This window comes from Ovis canadensis, chromosome 3 (genome assembly GCF_042477335.2).
Source record: "Ovis canadensis isolate MfBH-ARS-UI-01 breed Bighorn chromosome 3, ARS-UI_OviCan_v2, whole genome shotgun sequence".
Classification (NCBI taxonomy): Eukaryota; Metazoa; Chordata; class Mammalia; order Artiodactyla; family Bovidae; genus Ovis; species Ovis canadensis.
This window is the reverse complement of record NC_091247.1, coordinates 104,543,431-104,561,913: the sequence shown is the minus strand read 5'-3', so window position 1 is coordinate 104,561,913 and position 18,483 is coordinate 104,543,431. Positions and strand designations below refer to the sequence as shown.

At 48.6% G+C, this 18,483-nt stretch overlaps 1 protein-coding gene across 1 annotated transcript in view; it reads left to right on the top strand.

The window, feature by feature from the left end:
- KCNIP3 (potassium voltage-gated channel interacting protein 3) overlaps window positions 1–18,483 on the top strand; it is an 88,753-nt gene that overhangs the window by 38,474 nt on the left and 31,796 nt on the right. The window lies entirely within an intron of this gene.

Below are 18,483 nucleotides of genomic sequence, written 5' to 3'. Positions count from 1 at the left end.
CCTTTGCCCTGCTTCATTCCATACTCCAAGGCCAAATTTGCCTGTTACTCCAGGTGTTTCTTGACTTCCTACTTTTGCATTCCAGTCCCCTATAATGAAAAGGACATCTTTTTTGGGTGCTAGTTCTAAAAGGTCTTTTAGATCTTCATAGAACTGTTCAACTTCAGCTTCTTCAGCGTTACTGGTCGGGGCACAGACTTGGATTACCATGATATTGAATGGTTTGCCTTGGAAACGAACAGAGATCATTCTGTCGTTTTTGAGATTGCATCCAAGTACTGCATTTTGGACTCTTTTGTTGACTATGATGGCTACTCCATTTCTTCTAAGGGATTCCCGCCCGCAGGAGTAGATGTAATGGTCATCTGAGTTAAATTCACGCATTCTGGTCCATTTTAGTTCGCTGATTCCTAGAATGTCGACGTTCACTCTTGCCATCTCCTGTTTGACCGCTTCCAAATTGACTTGATTCGTGGACCTAACATTCCAGGTTCTGACACAATATGGCTCTTTACAGCATCGGACCTTGCTTCTATCACCAGTCACATCCACAACTGGTGTTGTTTTTGCTTTGGCTGCATCCCTTCATTCTTTCTGGAGTTATTTCTACACTGATCTCCAGAAGCATATTGGGCACCTACTGACCTGGGGAGTTCCTCTTTCAGTGTCCTATCATTTTGCCTTTTCATACTGTTCATGGGGTTCTCAAGGCAAGAATACTGAAGTGGTTTGCCATTCCCTTCTCCAGTGGACCACATTCTGTCAGACCTCTCCACCATGGCCCGTCCGTCTTGGGTGGCCCCAGGGGCACGGCTTAGTTTCACTGAGTTAGACAAGGCTGTGGTCCATGGGATCAGACTGGCTAGTTGTCTGTGACTGTGGTTTCAGTCTGTCTGCCCTCTGATGCCCTCTCTCAGCGCCTACTGTCTTACTTGGGTTTCTCTCACCTTGGACGTGGGGTATCTCTTCACGGCTGCTCCAGCAAGGCACAGCCGCTGCTCCTGACCTTGGATGTGGGTGAGCTCCTCATGGTCCCTCTCCTGACCTTGGACGTGGGGGAGCTCTTCTCGGCCGCTCCTGTGCCCTGCAGCTTATTATATAAGTTACAGGTGTATGATACAGAGATTCATAATTTTTAAAGATTGTGCTTCATTTGGGCTTCCCAGGTGGTGCTAGTGGTGAAGAACCCGCCTGCCAGCACAGGAGACGTAAGAGATGTGGGTTCAACCCCTGGGTCAGGAAGATCCCCTTGAGGAGGAAATGGCAATCCACTCCCGTATTCTTTCCTGGAAAATCCCACAGACAGAGGAGCTGCAGTCCATGGGGTCTCAAAGAGTCGGACACGATTGAGTGACTGCCACTCTCACTTTGTGAGTGATGGCACACGCTGCAGTGGTTACTATAAAGGAAATAAACGAAAATACACCAAACGCTCCACTGCCCTAGAAGTGAAGCCCTGTCCCAAGTCAGGCTTGGCCTTGGGCCCCTGCGGCCCTGCCTCCCTGGGCCATGCTCCCTCTGATCACGATACCAGCTCACCTTCAGTCCTACACACCGCCCACCCTTCTGCCCCAAGCTTCAGAGCCTGGCCAATCGCCCCGAATCCTCCACACACCCTTCCTGCCTCTAGACCTTTCCCACCCAGGCTCCCTCTGGGAAAGCTGGTCTGGACCTCGCGTCCAAGCCGGGAGCCCCTCTGACAAATTTCTCCCATCACAGTCCTTACTTCCCTGTCATAACTGGCTCACTGTCTCCCCTCGAGAATGTCAGGTCCTTGAGGCCGGTGGCCGTGTCTGCTGTGTATCCTCCAGACACAAAGTATAAAATAAAATACATGTTGAATGCGTAATGCGTGAATGAACCTAGGCCTCTTCTATTCTGAACTCTTATGACGCTCCAGACTGAAGGAAGAATCAAAACCATTTTTCCTCCTCTGGTCCCTGACCTCTCCTCTGTGAGGGCCTCACAAGTATTCATCCTCAGGGACTTGCCTGGTGGTCCAGTGGTTAAGACTCTGCGCTTCCAGTGCAGGGGGCACATGTTCGATCCCTGGTCAGGGAACTAAGATCTCGAATGCTGTGCAGTGTGGTCCAAAAAAAATTAATAAATAAAATAGAAACAAGTACCCGCCCTCAGCCAGTCCAGCACTCTGAGACGGAGAGTTGGATGTTTCCAGGGACCTTCTCAGAGTACCTGTTCAGGTTAGACTCTTGATGCTCTTGGAGAGCGGTGGATAGGGGAAGTCTGCAGCCCGTGTTTGCAGTTGTGACTGGGGATGCTAATACGGATGTTGAGGCTGACGTCTGTGCCTGGGGCTTCCCAGGTGGCACTAGTGGTAAAGAACCTGATGTAGGAGACACTAGAGACGTCGGCTTGATCCCTGGCTTGGGAAGACACCCTGGAGAAGGTGTAACCCACTCCAGTATTCTTGCCTGGAGAATCCCATGGAGAGAGCTGCCTGGCAGGCTGCCATCTGTGGGTCCGCAGACAGTCAGACACGACTGAGCGACTCAGCACACACGTCAGTGCCTAGGAGACTGGCGCTCAATAGATGCACTCAATAGATGAAGATGCTGCTATTACAGTTATTACCCAATTCCCTCCCTCCACTGAACTCAGGGAGGAGGATGGACAGCTTGAGACCATAGGCTGGAGACAAAGATGGGACTCAGATCCTGGACTTCCAGCCCCGGCACCCTGTCTGGAGCTCTGGCTTCTCCCCTGCTGTTTTCCATCCCAAGGTTTTGATTCCCAAGTCATTCATCTGTATCCAGCTGACCAGGGCATTTGTAACAACATACCTCCCCGAGCTGCCAGAGGTCACCACAGAAGCTGAGTAAACGGCCAGCCGGGTGGAAATTCCCCAGGACACCCATGGGCCCTTGGCTCAAGTTCAACAAAGAAATACTTCTGTCCAGACATCTTTACAGATCAGCAACAAAGATGTGATCTGAGAGCACTTAGCCACGTTGTCATAAAACATGAGGATTGATAACCCCCTGTGACTGGGGCAAATGCCAGGGGGAACAAGCAGACTCCAAGCTGGCCAGGGATTCTTCCTGGGCACCTTTTGTGTGCAGAGACTCAGCCTTGATTCAGCGCTGCACTAAAATACCGCGGCACTGGCCGGTATGTCCATAGAGCCCCTCATTGCTCGGCGCGCTCTCACATGCACTGATGCACCTGAGTCTCGTGACAGCATATGAGGGGGGTGTCCCTGGGATTAAAGAGTGTTTTCTCCACTTTGGAGATGAATGACTGAGACCCAAGGAGGTGGAAAGCAACATGACATAGGCTGCACAACCCTAGAACTCCTGACTCACCATTATGCTCTCCTCTTGCCAACACAGAGAGGCGGGAAAGCCAAGGTCAGCCGAGAAATAGAAATGGACCCAAAGAAACTCACAAACCAACATGGGTGACATTAGATAAACTCCAAGGGTTTCAAGACTTCCCTGGGGATCCAGTGGCTAAGCCTCCACGCTTCCAGTGCAGGCGGCCTGGGTTCAGTCCCTGGTCAGGGAACTAGATGCCACGTGTCACAACTGAGACCAGAGGCAGCCAAGTCAATTCATTCTTTTTTTTCCTAAGATGTTAAGTTTTAAAAAGAAAAAAAAAACAAGCAAAAGCAAAAAGCAAAACAAAACAAAATCTTTAAGGGTCTGAAGTGAAGTTGCTGAGAACTATGGCTTTCCTTATCTGGTCCTGTCATTTCGGAGCTGGTTGGTTCCCCTGGGATGGAGCTGGGTGAAGTTAAGAAAAGACACAAGAAGAGGTGAGAAGTCTCCACCTGAGGGAGAGAACAGGAATTCTCCATCACAGTGGACCAGTGAGTAGGATGAGGGGCCCTAAGAGCGTGATGCCCTTAAGTATTCCATCACTCATTCAGTGTTCAGTTCAGTTCAGTCGCTCAGTCGTGTCTGACTGTTTGCAACCCCATGAACCGCAGCACGCCAGGGCTCCCTGTCCATCACCAACTCCTGGAGTTTACCCAAACTCATGTCCATCCAGTCAGTGATGCATCCAGCCATCTCATCCTCTGTCATCCCCTTCTCCTCCCAGCATCAGGGTCTTTTCCAATGAGTCAACTCTTCGCATCAGGTGGCCAAAGTACTGGAGTTTCAGTTCAGCATCAGTCCTTCCAATGAATACCCAAGACTGGTCTCCTTTAGGATGGACTGGTTGGATTTCCTTGCAGTCCAAGGGACTCTCAAGAGTCTTCTCCAACACCATAGTTCAAAAGCATCAATTCTTCAGTGCTCACCTTTCTTTATAGTCCAACTCTCACATCCATACATGACCAATGGAAAAAACCATAGCCTTGACTAGACGGAACTTTGTTGACAAAGTGATGTCTCTGCTTTTGAATATACTATCTAGGTTGGTCATAACTTTCCTTCCAAGGAGTAGGCGTCTTTTAATTTCATGACTGCAATCACCATCTGCAGTGATTTTGGAGCCCAAAAAAATAAAGTCCGACACTGTTTCCACTGTTTCCCCATCTATTTCCCATGAAGGGATGGGCCTGGATGCCATGATCTTCGTTTTCTGAATGTTGAGCTTTAAGCCAACTTTTTCACTCTCTTCTTTCACTTTCATCAAGAGGCTCTTTAGTTCCTCTTCACTTTCTGCCATAAGGGTGGTGTCATCTGCATATCTGAGGTTATTGATATTTCTCCTGGCAATCTTGACTCCAGCTTGTGTTTCTTCCAGTCCAGCATTTCTCATGATGTACTCTGCACATAAGTTAAATAAACAGGGTGACAATATACAGCCTTGACGTACTCCTTTTCGTATTTGGAACCAGTCTGTTGTTCCATGTCCAGTTCTAACTGTTGCTTCCTGACCTGCATATAGGTTTCTCAAGAGGCAGGTCAGGTGGTCTGGTATTCCCATCTCTTTCAGAATTTTCCACAGTTTATTGTGATCCACACAGTCAAAGGCTTTGGCATAGTCAATAAAGCAGCAATAGATGTTTTTCTGGAACTCTCTCTAGCTTTTTTGCTGATCCAGCAGATGTTGGCAATTTGATCTCTGGTTCCTTTGCCTTTTCTAAAACCAGATTGGACATCTGGAAGTTCACATTTTGCTGAAGCCTGGCTTGGAGAATTTTGAGCATTACTTTACTAACGTGTGAGATGAGTGCAAGTGTGCGGTAGTTTGAGCATTCTTTGGCATTGCCTTTCTTTGGGATTGGAATGAAAACTGACTTTTCCAGTCCTGTGGCCACTGCTGAGTTTTCCAAATATGCTGGCATATTGAGTGCAGCACTTTCACAGCATCATCTTTTAGGATTTGAAACAGCTCAACTGGAATTCCATCACATCCACTAGCTTTGTTCATAGTGATGCTTCCTAAGGCCCGCTTGACTTCACATTCCGGGATATCTGGCTCTAAATGAGGGATCACACCATCATGATTATCTGGGTCGTGAAGATCTTTTTTGTACAGTTGTTCTGTGTATTCTTGCCACCTCTTCTTAATATCTTCTGCTTCTGTTAGGTCCATACCATTTCTGTCCTTTATCGAGCCCATCTTTGCATGAAATGTTCCCTTGGTATCTCTCATTTTCTTGAAGAGATCTCTAGTCTTTCCCATTCTGTTGTTTTCCTCTATTCCTTTGCATTGATCATTGAGGAAGGCTTTCTTATCTCTCCTTGCTATTCTTTGGAACTCTGCATTCAGATGCTTATATCTTTCCTTTTCTCCTTTGCTTTTCGCTTCTCTTCTTTTCACAGCTATTTGTAAGGCCTCCTCAGCCAGCCATTTTGCTTTTTTGCATTTCTTTTCCACGGGGATGGTCTTGATCCCTGTCTCCTGTATAACGTCATGAACCTCCATCCATAGTTTATCAGGCACTCTGCCTATCAGATCTAGTCCCTTTCATAAGGGATTTGATTTAGGTCATACCTGAATGGCCTAGTGACCTTCCCTACTTTCTTCAATTTAAGTCTGAATTTGGTAATAAGGAGTTCATGATCTGAGCCACAGTCAGCTCCCGGTCTTGTTTTTGCTAACCATATAGAGCTTCTCCATCTTTGGCTGCAAAGAATATAATCAGTCTGATTTTGGTGTTGACCATCTGGTGATGTCCATGTGTAGAGTCTCTTCTTGTGTTGTTGGAAGAGGGTGTTTGCTATGACCAGTGCGTTCTCTTGGCAAAAATCTATTAGCCTTTGCCCTGCTTCATTCCATACTCCAAGGCCAAATTTGCCTGTTACTCCAGGTGTCTCTTGACTTCCTACTTTTGCATTCCAGTCCCCTATAATGAAAAGGACATCTTTTTTGAGTGTTAGTTCTAAAAGGTCTTTTAGATCTTCATAGAACTGTTCAACTTCAGCTTCTTCAGTGTTACTGGTTGGGGCACAGACTTGGATTACCATGATATTGAATGGTTTGCCTTGGAAACGAACAGAGATCATTCTGTCATTTTTGAGATTGCATCCACGTACTGCATTTTGGACTCTTTTGTTGACTATGATGGCTACTGCATTTCTTCTAAGGGATTCCTGCCCACAGTAGTAGATATAATGGTCATCTGAGTTAAATTCACGCATTCTGGTCCATTTTAGTTCGCTGATTCCTAGAATGTCAACGTTCACTCTTGCCATCTCCTGTTTGACCACTTCCGAATTGACTTGATTCATGGACCTGACATTCCAGGTTCCTCTGCAATATTGCTCTTTACAGCATCGGACCTTGCTTCTATCACCAGTCACATCCACAGCTGGGTGTTGTTTTTGCTTTGGCTCCATCCCTTCATTCTTTCTGGAGTTATTTCTCCGCTGATCTCCAGTAGCATACTGGGCACCTACTGACTTGGGGAGTTCCTCTTTCAGTATCCTGTCCATTCAGTGTTGCCAGACTCTGAAACCCCTGGGGCAATAGATGGGGATTTGGATAAGCCTTGCACAGGGATGGAAGCATGAAGCGAGAGCCTCTCCTTCTGACCAAGGGGAATCAAGCAGGTCAATGGGCAATCAAAAGACCGTTTTCCCCTTAGACAGGCAGTGAGGGTTGCCCAGCATGGTGACATTGGAGATGTGTGCACTTGGCTTTCTCAGTTATCCCATGCTTTCCAAGTCTTTCCAGGCCATGAGAACCATGGGACCTAGAACTACTTAACTCAGCTGCATGAAGTTCTTTCCTTCTAGAGACCACTGGCCTTGACTCTGGCCAAGATGCTGAGAGATCCCAGAGACTCCTGTGGTGGGCACAGACTTGCTTCTAGAGGCTGGTTCCACGATGGGGGTTTCATCTCTTTAGGACTCCTGTGTAACCTGTCTAAATGAAACACTCTCTCGGGTTTAAGCTCTGAATGTCTTAGCCTGTCTTAATGTCTTAATACTTCATTTTGAAGGACATTATTTTGGGGGGTATATGATTATAGATTGGCCCCTTATTCCTCCTAGGGTACTTTGGGGAAAATGTTATTCCAATGTATCCTGGCTCCTGTGGGTTTCGTTGCAAAATCTGCCGTCATTTGTACTCATTCCTCCCCACCCACTGGATGTCTGTTTCTATCCGGGTGCCTTTAGAGTTTTCTCTTTACTGTTGGTTTTCAGCAGTTTGACCATGACATGCCTAACTGTGGTTTTCTTTGTGTTTCTTCTGCCTGGGTTTTGTTGAGCCTGCTGAAACTGTGGTGTGATATCTGTCATCAGTTTTGGGAAATTTTCTGCCATTATTTCTTCGGATTTTAATTCTGTCCCTTTTTCTCTCTCCTCTTACTTTGGGACTCTGTTTACACATTTGTTAGTCTTTTTCAACTTTGTCCTTTGCCCACATCTTCCTTATATTCTTTCCAGTTTTTTTTCCCATTCATTTTCAGTTCGTTCACATTCACTATAATTATTGTTACAGCTGTGTTTAAGCTGTCATCCCCCTATTTGTTTTCTAAGTGTCACTTTTTTGTTCTCCTCCTCTTTTACTGCCACCTGATGTGTGAAACAAATGTTTTCTAGTGTACTCTTTAAATTCCCCTGTTGATTTTCAAAACTATTATTTTTAGTTGCTTGCTTAGTGGATCTTCTAGGGATTACAGTGTACATTTTAATTTATCACAGTTTACCTTAGAGTAATATTAAATTAGTTTCAATAAAATATAAAAACTTTCCTCCAATATGTTTTCTTTTTCTCTCTTCTATTTTATCATCACATATGTTATATCCATATATTGTTATAAGCCAAAACATATAGTGTTATAATTATTGGTTTAGGCAAACTTATACCGTTTAAAGAACTTAAGAGTAGACATTTTTAAAAATATATTTATACGGTATTTTAAATTTATCCACATAATTACTGTTTCTGGCACCCTGTGTTTCCTTCTGTGGGTTTGAATTATTTTCTTTCAACCTGAAGGACTTTCTTATGTATTTCTCATTAGGCATGTCTCGTAGTAATGAATCCTTTATGTTTATCTGCAAGTGTCTTTATCTTCATTTTTGAAAGATGAAAAGTGAAAGTTGCTCAGTCAACTCTTTGCAACCCCATGGACTGTAGCCCACCAGGCTTCTCTGTCCATGGAATTCTCCAGACAAGAATACTGGAATGCATAGCCATTCCCTTCTCTAGGGGATCTTCCTTACCCAAGGATCAAATCTCCCATCTCCTGCATTGCAGGCAGATTCCTTACCGTCTGACCCACCAGGGAAGCCCTTTTGAAGGATGGTTTTTGCTGAATAAAGAGTTCTTGAATGATAATTTATATTTTCTTTCAGCACCTTAATTATGTGATTCCACTGCTCTTCCAGCCCCGATTTTAAAAAATCTTATTTTGTATCAGGGTAATAGACACAACTTAGCAACTGAACAACAATAGCCAATTAACAGTGTGGTGATAGTTTCAGTGAACAATGAAGAGATTCAGCCATACACACACGTGTATCCATTCTCCCCCAAACAATGCACCTAACATTGAACAGAGTCCCATGTGCTATATGGTAGGTCATTATCGGTTATTCATTTGAAATATAGCAGTGTGTACATGTTCATCCCAAACTCCCTGACTATCCCTTTCTCCCAGCCTCCATAATTTTGATGGGAAATCAGCTTAAATTCACACTGTCATCTGTATATGATGTGTCCATTTTCTCTTGCTGCTTCTGAGACTTTTTTCTTTGTATTCCATTCAACAATGATGTGTATAGGTGTGCATATGGTCATGAGTATATTTTGGATTATTTCACCTTCTTGGATCCGTAGATTTATGTTTTCCGTTAAACTGGGGAACTTCGGGCTATTATTTCTCCAAATATTTTTTCTGCTCCTTTTTCCAATTCTTTTTGGACTCTCATCACATGTATGTTGGTGTGTTTAATATTTGTCCACAAGTATGTGAGACTCTTCATTTTTCTCTCTGTTCTTTTGTTTTAGTAATTCCTGTTAACCTGTCTTCAATGTTACTGATTCTTCTTCCACTTCAACTCTGCTAGGGAACCCCTCCAGTGAATTTTAAATTTCACTTACTTGACTTTTAAACTCCAGAATTTCCAGCTGGTTCTTTTATATTTTCTTTCGCTTTATTGAGATTCTCCATCCACTAAGTCATCAGTCATATTTTCCTTCAGTTTTTAAAATAGGGTTTCCATACGTTCTTTGAATATATTTTAATAATGACTTTGAAGTCTTCGTCTGCTAAATCTGTCATCCTCTGATACTCAGAGACAGTTTCTTCCTCTTTTTTATACTGCTTTTTATTTATTTCTTGTTGACTGTGCTGGGTCTTTGTTACTGCAGGGGCTTTCTCTCCCGAGGCGAGTGGGGGCGGCTCCATGGTTGCGGTGCAGGCTTCTCCCGGCACAGAGCACAGGCTCCAGGGGGCACTTGCTCGTCAGTAGTTGCGACACTCGGGTTCAGTAGTTGCGGATTCCAGGCTCAAGAGCTGTGGCACACGGGCTGAGCTGCTCCGTGGCGTGTGGGGTCCTCCTAGATCAGGGATCAGACCCATGTCTCCTGGACTGGTAGATGGATTCTTTACCACTGAGCCACCAGGGAAGCCCAGAGACTGTTTCTTGTGACTGTTTTGGGTGTTTTCCCCCTGAATATGGGCTGTATTTTCTCGTTCCTTGGTATGACTTTTCCCTTTCTGTTGAATGCTGCGCCATGTGCAGCTGTTTGGCAGATGGGGTCAGCTTCTATGGGCCCCCTGTGTTGTCGGCATTGGAGGCAGTGAGAGGCAGATGTGGATTCCAATTTGTTCTCACCTTCACTTCATGTCCAGTTTTTTTTTTTTTTTCCTGTCTTCTGGAGCTGCTGACCTACAGCAGCTTCAAGGATAGGCAGAGGAACCACCTTCCATAGACTTCTCCCCAGCTGCCACAGTTGTGTAAGGACTCATTCTTAGAATTAAGCCCTTATTCCATATCGCTGATGGTGGTTCTGCTTCCCTTACCAAACCCTGACACAAGATCCCAATTCTCTGCTAAAACGTAAACTTCATCTTTCCATTCATCTCATCCATTTCTTTTTCCATTTATAAAATATTAATTACAGTTATTTTGAAGTTCTTATCTGCTAACCCAGGGCTTCCCAGGTGGCGCGAGTGCTAAAGAGCTCACCTGCCAGCGAAGGAGCTGTACGAGGTGTGGGTTCGATCCCTGGACTGGGGGGATCCCCTGGAGAGGGCGCAGCAACCCCCTCCAGTCTTCTTGCCCGGACAATCCTCATGAACAGAAGAGCCGGGTGGGCTACAGTCCCTGGGGTCACGAACAGTCAGACACGACTGAAGCAGAACTGAGCACGCGCACGCATCTGCTGACCCCAGCATCTGGGTCCCCTCTGGCTTCCGCTTCTGCTAACTCAGCCATCGGCCACCTTTTCCTTTCCGTTTAACACTCTTTCATTGCGAGGCAAACACGGTAAATGAGACGCTGTGGGTCCTCTGGATTAGTTTCTCTCCCTGTAGACAGTGTTCAGCTTTGTTTTGGCAGCAGTTAAATTCCTGGCAAATCACACTAATTCTGTCAAAGCTTACTTTTTGGCTTTGTTAAGGCAGGTCTGCTTCAGCTTTTTCCCTTATTTATAGAGTGTAGCCGTTTTCTTAATTCCGAAGTTTGGCTTTCGTGATGTCAAAGGAGAGCACAGGGGTTCACCAGTGTCCTCCGTTTTGGCTGGGCATGAGCCTCAGCATTTCCTTGGAGCTGTGTGACCTGTGAAATCTCTGTTCAGCAGTCAGTCCTCCCAGCAGCTATTTTCGGCAAGTCCTCTTGAAGTTCCCTGTTCATACACAACCCGAGCTAAGGACCAGGGGAGAGTTTCATACAGATTTTGGGGGCTGATCCTTCACTGAAGCTTCTTCCTTTCCAGATCCCCGCCCTCCTTAAATCACGGCCACTTAAGCAGTTCTGAACTCTGATTTCTTTTTCCTCTACCCAGTGTGACCACCAGTACTGGGAGGTTTTACTGCACTTTTTCAGCATTTTGGAAAATATGCTCAGGGATAAAGATGAAATGAATGTGGGACTCATTTAATGTGATTCTCTCTCTCAAGGACCATTATCCTGTGTTAATTGCTGTCCAATGCCCGCATAGAGTTGTTTTACATTTTTTTTCCCAGTTGTTTTCCATGGTAAGAGAGGTCTGATGCCAGCTATTCCATTATGATTGGAACTTCCTTTTCTGCTCTCAAGGGAGTTGAGAGAGATAGTGGCATTTGTATGGTTAAAAACGTAGACGTATTCAAGCTCACCCATATTCCTCCTTGGCCTCTGAGCCAAGGATGTGCAATAAATCCTTTTTCTGTAACAGCAACAGCAGCTACAGCCCTCAGATGGGCAAAGGACACTGTTCCAAGTGCTTTACATGTACTTAATTTACCCTCCTACTCACTTGGTATAGGTATCACCATTCCCACTTATGGTTGCAGAAACTGGATCAAATTGAGGCCAAGTTACTTGCCTAAGATCACACAGCTAATAAGTGGAGAAGGCACGATTCGAACCGATGCAACCTGACTTTGAACTATGGTGCTGAAGATGACTCTTAAGAGTCCGTTGGACTGCAAGGAGATCAAACCAGTCCATCCTAAAGGAAATCAACCCTGAACATTCACTGGAAGGACTGATGCTGAAGCTGAAGCGCCAGTACTTTGGCCACTTGATGTTGCAACTAAGACCCAGTCAAATAAATAAGTAAATAAACAAATAAAATATTTTTTTTTAAAAAAGAAGCCGATTCCTCTGCAAAACACTCACCGGGACCATCCACAGGGTGAGGGCTCAATAAATACTTACATCATTGACTTATCTAACCCCACCCATGGAAAGGCCTATCAGTAGGGGCTGATGAGACACAATCTGAAGCCTTCTTAAAACTCTGCATTGGAGGAAATTGATTCTCTTTATTTACTATCTCTTTACTCAGCAGGCAGGCCCAAGCCTTCTGTAAACAGAAGGTTTTTGTGCAGACAGTGTTGCTTGTTTGACTCAATATACTCCTTACCTTCTCCCTGTTTAGAGAGGGCCACTCACTGTCTTAAGGCTTCTGCAGCAGTCTCTGCTACACTGGAGTTCTCACTCCTCTTGCTAGCAACTGGTTTAGGGATGGCATGTGAAACAATTCCAGCCAATCAAACACAAGGGATTGTTCATGAGAAGTTTAACAGAAAAGTCTTCCCTGCTATAAGTAGGAGACACAGGAAGAGATGGTCCCTTCTTATTTTCCAGGATATGCCAGGGTGTGATGTCTGGAACTAGGCATCCATCTTGTGACCATGAGGTCAGTCTGCTGTGGATAAGACAGACACTCTGTGGCTTGCAGTGTAGGTAGATACAAGAAACCAGGTCTTTAAAGGTACTGTAGAATCTGAGCTGACTGTCCCTGGAACCAGCCTCCTACTCGACTTCCTGTGTGTGACATGATACAGTTCCCTGTGGTTTAAGCTAATGAATGGAGGTTTTCTCTTATCTGTGGCCATAAATCTCTCCCATTCCATCTGAAGTTGGGCTGGGACAGAGATTACCTGAATAGGTTCTGTGTGGTCCCATGGGTCTGTTCGATTGGAGGGCTTGGGCAATGAAATAAGGCACAGAGCACTGGACCCCCTTCACTCCCTAGGTGGTCCTAAAGAAGCTCCTTCGGGTCCCTCACGTGTGTCTCAGGATGCTTTCACATCCATCAGCTTGTCAGATGCTCACGGCTCACAGTGTGACAGGCAGGTAAATGGCATCAAGTGACCTCATTTTGCAAGAAGGAAAGGAAGGCTCGGAGAGGTGTAATGCCTTGGCCACATCTGCCAACAGGTCAGGGTTGCAAATAGGGCCTTGGCCCTGGTTCACATGACCAGCCTCAGCTTAATGTAGAGACTAACAAGGGGGAGGAGGCCAGGAAAGTCCCCTCTGTAGATAAGACATTAAGCAGAGACTCAAAGAATAACTAGGGTGGGTGAAGAAGAGGAGGAGGAGGGAGGGCACTACGGCTCAGGGAAGAGCCTGCACGAAGACCTGGGGATGACAGAGTCCTGGCAGCTGCGGGCGCGTGGGTGGGGTCATGTGAGCAAAGGAGAGGGGGAGGAGCCTGACCTTATGGGTCTAGAGGGATAAGGTGGTGCTGAGTTACAATTGCAGGCTCTGAGAACTTCCCTGCTGGTTCAATGGTTAAGAATCTGCCTTCACAGGCAGGGAACATGGGTTTGATCCCTGGCTGGGGAACTGAGCTCCCCAGAAGGCTGTACACTGTTGCTAGGACCCTGTGCAGCCAAATAAATAAATGCTTTTTTAAAAATCACAGGCTGTGGAGCTGGACTGCTTGGGTTCAAATCCTAAAGCTGTGGTCTGTCAGCTGTGTGCCCTTCCACAAAACATCAGCCACTCTCTGCTTTAATGTCTTCCTCTTGTCAAGAGATCAGAATCTGTGAGGAATGAGGGAGACGAGTTATACTGAAGTGCCTGGTAGTAGTAAGTGCTCAGAAGATGCCAGCAGCTCTCATGGGGATTGTTTGGGATTTTGATCTTTGGTCTGTGAGTCGTGGAGAATTCATTCATCAGGACCATTTTGGTTGCAACCCAGCTCACATCGGCTTAAGCAACAATAGGGGGATTTATTGGCTCCTCTAACTGGAATAAATAGGTCTGGATGTGCCATCAGGGACAGCTGGCTCTGGGCACACAGCACTGTCCGCCGGACTCAGTCTTTCTCTCCGCCCTTTGCTCTGTTTGCTCATGAAGTGACTACATTCTCAGACTTGCTGTCCTCAGACGGCGGCAGGACGGCCGACTGTCTGTCATCGTAAGAGAGAGCGCGTCCCCCCTGTCCCAGGGCCAGTCCCACGGAGGCCTGTCATCACCCTGGCCCCCACGGGGCGCCCGTCGCATGGCAGTGCAGCAGTGTTCTGGAGCTGGAAAAGAAGAATCATTGCTGATGGACCAGTCATGTTCCCAAACCTCTGAAACTGCCTGCCAGAGATCCGGGTGCTGCTACCAAATCAGAGGGAGGAATACCGAGCAGGCAGACACAACCAGGGTTGAGTCAGAGGGCCACTGGAGGTTTCAAGCAAGAGAAGGATCTGATGTTCACCTTGAGATGATCACTCTGGCTGCTGAACGGAGACAGGAGGGCAGAGTTGGGGGAGGGGGGGCTTGGAGGGCGGAGTCGGGAGTCCAGGAGAAAGGGGCGATGGTGTGGCCAGGCTGGTGGCACCCAGGAGCAGAGATGGAGGAGAAAGAGGCCCGGTGCCAGGGCTGAGTGACGGACTGGGCCGGAGTGGGGACAGGCAGAGCCCAGTCTAAGAGCCAGGGTTTGGGCCTGAGCAGCCGTGACAGGGATCTTGAGGGGGGACTGGTTTGGGGTGAGACTGTGTGATCAGCTTTGGCTGCACTGCATTTCAGGAGCCCTGGGACATCACAGGGAGGAATCTTAGAGGCATTTCTTTGGCTGTGGAATTCCATTCCTGGGCATTCTCCGGCTGTTATGAAATATGAGAAGGATGACTAAATTGCATGATGCCCCTTCTGCCCAATAGAATGCACTAGAACCAAGGAAGGCCTGCCCTCCAGAGAGCTGGGACAGGGACAACTTGCTGGGCTGTCTGCAGGAAATGGGTCTCTTGAACAGCATGTGTCCGTCCCAATCTCTCCCTTAAGAGTTGAAAGGCCTCTTGAAATCCTTGGGCAGCTAGGCGGTCAGGAACAACAGTAAGCAGGCAGCACCCAGTGACCCAGCTGGCCAAGCGGACAGGGTCTGAGCTCACAGGGGTGGGCGGGGCAGCTGGTGAGAAAAGAGGACCACGGATGACGTGGGAAGTGTCGGGGCTGACGGCCAGCACGCAGCACGGAGGGTGTGGCCCAGGCAGCAGAGGCCTTGGGGGTTCAGAGGAGACAGGGTTCATGCAGGGGGTTAGTGCAGGGTTCCAGGGTGGCTTCCTGGTGGCAGAACTGGACTGGCATCAAAGATATTCCAGGCACCTACCGGCAGCACAGGGAACTCTGCTTAATGTCATGTGGCAGCCTGGATGGGAGGGGAGTTTGAGGGAGAATGCATGCATTTGTATGTGTGGCTGAGTCCCTTTGCTGTCCAGCGGAAACTTTCACAACATTGTTAATTGGCTATACTCCAAATTGAAAGTTAAAAAAAAAATTCCAGGCCAAAGGAAGACTATGACCTCAGGTGCGAGGTGCAAGCCTAGGTTTAGAGGGTACCCCACCCAGCCCCAAAGCAGCTGGGTCTCTGAAACATATTAGACCAGTCCCTCTGGGGCCTCCCATACCACCTGTGAGGGCTCCAGTGTGGGTTCAGCCACCCCCACCCCTCGCCCGCCTTCCCTTGTCTCCTGAGGAAGAGCCAGCAGCTCCTGGAGTCCCTACCTCTGCGGCCCTGCCCTGCAGAGATTTCTCTGTTTGCACTCCTCCCCTGAGCCTGCCCCTCCCCTAAGGCAGAAAGCGGGCATCAGGGAGCATAGCCAACACCCAATTTGCTTCCTGCCCCCTGAGGACTTTAGGGAGTGAGGGGGGGGTGAATGAGTGCCAAGGAAAATGCCCCCTGGGAGGGGAGCCAGAGACAGCTGGGAGCGGCCAGGCCTAGCCTGGCCCTTCATGGGTGTGGTAAGGAAGTATGGGACTTGGAGGGTTGTCTCCCAGCTCCCTGGGGGATCCAGGTCCTGGGCATGTGAGCTCTGAGAGTGCTGCTGGTGCAGCCTCAGTGGGCCTGGGTCGGCCCCCAAGCTGGCAGGCCCCAGGCCAGTGAGCGAGCAGGGCAGTCAGCTTCCCATCCATTAGGCCCCTGGCCTGGGCTGCGAATGCCAAGCAGGCGGGCCTTCTGCTCTCAGCCCTGGTGCCCACTTAGGCATCGTTAATATTTTACGCTGCATAGCCAGGGATCGATGTCTGGTTTCTAGCTCGGTGTTTGTGGGTAGTCACTGAAACTTTCATGGGGGAGGTGTTTGGGAGCACCAGGGGAAACTGAGGCAGGAAGCAGAGTCAGGGCAGCTCAGGAGGAACCCCCCTCACCCCGAGATGGCTTCCTTTGCTTGCTCTCTTCCCTGCCCCCCGCCCTCCGTCTATCTTAGGCTCCCTGCTCGGAGAGCCTGCGATAGATGCCAGGCCTTGTATTATCCAATTCTTTACAAGCCCCTGCAGGGTCTGGATCATCACCGCCATCACCCCTTTTATGAATGCATGTGAGAGTGCTTAGCCACTCAGTCAACTCTTTGCCATCCCGTGGACTGTAGCCCGCCAGGCTCCTCTGTCCATGGAACTCTCCAGGCAAGAATATTGCAGTGGGTTGCCATTTCCTCCTCCAGGAGACCTTTTCCACCCAGGGACTGAACCCACATCTCCTACATTGCAGGCGTTTTCTTTATGCTCTGAGCTACCACGGAAACCCCTTTTATGAATGAGGAATAGGCTTAGGGAGGTTTCATGCCACTGGGCTCTTAACCAGACTATTGAGTGAAGACTGGCGAACTAGCTAGGAAAAAGGCTACACTTTGCTCAGCACTGAAGTGTGTAAATTAGATGGCAGGAGGCTTTTTAACCTTTCTAGACTACCACACAAGCAACTCGTGGGTTCCAACAGAACCACTTAGACCTCTTGCCTTTGGTCAGTGGAGACTCACCACATGCCCACTTAAGTGGAATTGAACGCTGCGGATTTACAGTTCTTTAAAAATATCTCCAATAACTCAGTCTTTTACCCACGTGGGTTAAACAGTGACGTTGAACTGCACAGAGAGAGACGCCAGGCCTTTCTCTCCTTGAGTATCCACCAGAAGCAGTGCCCTGTCCTAGGACAACGTCTGCTCTGGAATTCAGCAGGCCTGGGGTGCACCTGTATCCCCTTCCATAATCCACCCTCTAGGTCTCAGTTTTCTCACCTGTAAAGTGGGAGAAGAGGAATGCCCACTGGGAGAGCCTTTAAGGATTACAAGTAAACCTAAAGGCTCGGCTCGCCTGCAGTTCCAGCAGGGCCCTTGGCTATGCACGCTGCGGTTTTCCGCCACGCCCCTCTGCGCCTAGGGAGCAGTACATGCTCAGTATTTGTTGAATGAAAGAGCGGGTAGTAGAGGCTCCATAAATGGGACCCGCTGCTGTTCAAGCGCTAGGTCCAAACAGGGCCCACTTTCACGGGCGTGGTCCGGGCTGGATTTCCCCCACCACTAAGAAACCAGAGAACGGGAGAACTTAGTGTTCCCAGCAGCCCACCGTGGCGACGCTCGGAGTCCTGGGCCGGTGAGTGCACCGGGCGCGCAGCGCCCGCCGGAGGGCAGCAGAGAGTCACGGCTTCGGCCCCCAAAGTCCCGGAGTTTGGGGGCTAGGATGCCGGGTTCCGCCCTGCCACGCCCCCACCTCTCCCCTTTCTTTCTCCTCCCTCTGAGCGGCTTTCCTCTCCTACTCCTGTGTCCCCGGGCAGGAAGAAAGCGATCCACAAACGATTTAGCACTCCCTCGAACTGCCCGCGCGTAGCACTTGACATCCGCTCGGCTTTCCCACAGCCGGAAAGGCAGGCACCAGCCCCTCTTTGCGGACGAGGAGGAGGAGGCTGCAAGTCCCTGACTCGACCAAGGTCATGCAGCAAAGTCAAGAGTTGAACTCAGCTTCGTAGGCTCTAGTGCCAAAGCCCAACTCCCTCCTAAAGCCTCGAGCGCATGAACTCGAGAACTTTACCAACTTTTCCATTTTTGCACGGAAGCCAGACCAGGGCCAAGTTCAATCTCCGGCCGTGGACTGATGGTTGTGGGAAATACCCTGGGGCGAGAGGGCTTCCCGGATCCTCCGAAGGCCAGCTGTGTCCTGGCCCGCCGGGCGAAGAGCAGCGGTGGCCAGGCTCCGCGCCCCTCCATCGGGAGAGTGGAGCCCCGACTGCCCCCGGGGAGTGGCGCTGCTGCTCCCTTCCGGCCCCGGCCCCCTCCCCAGCCACACGGCCCCACCCTGCAGGAGCGATTCTGCAAAACCGCGGACCGCTCGGGCACGCGGGGGCTGGCTGGGTAGCGCTGGCTGGGCGCCAGGCCCCGTCTGCCGGCTGGCCCGTGCGGGGCGGGGCCACGTC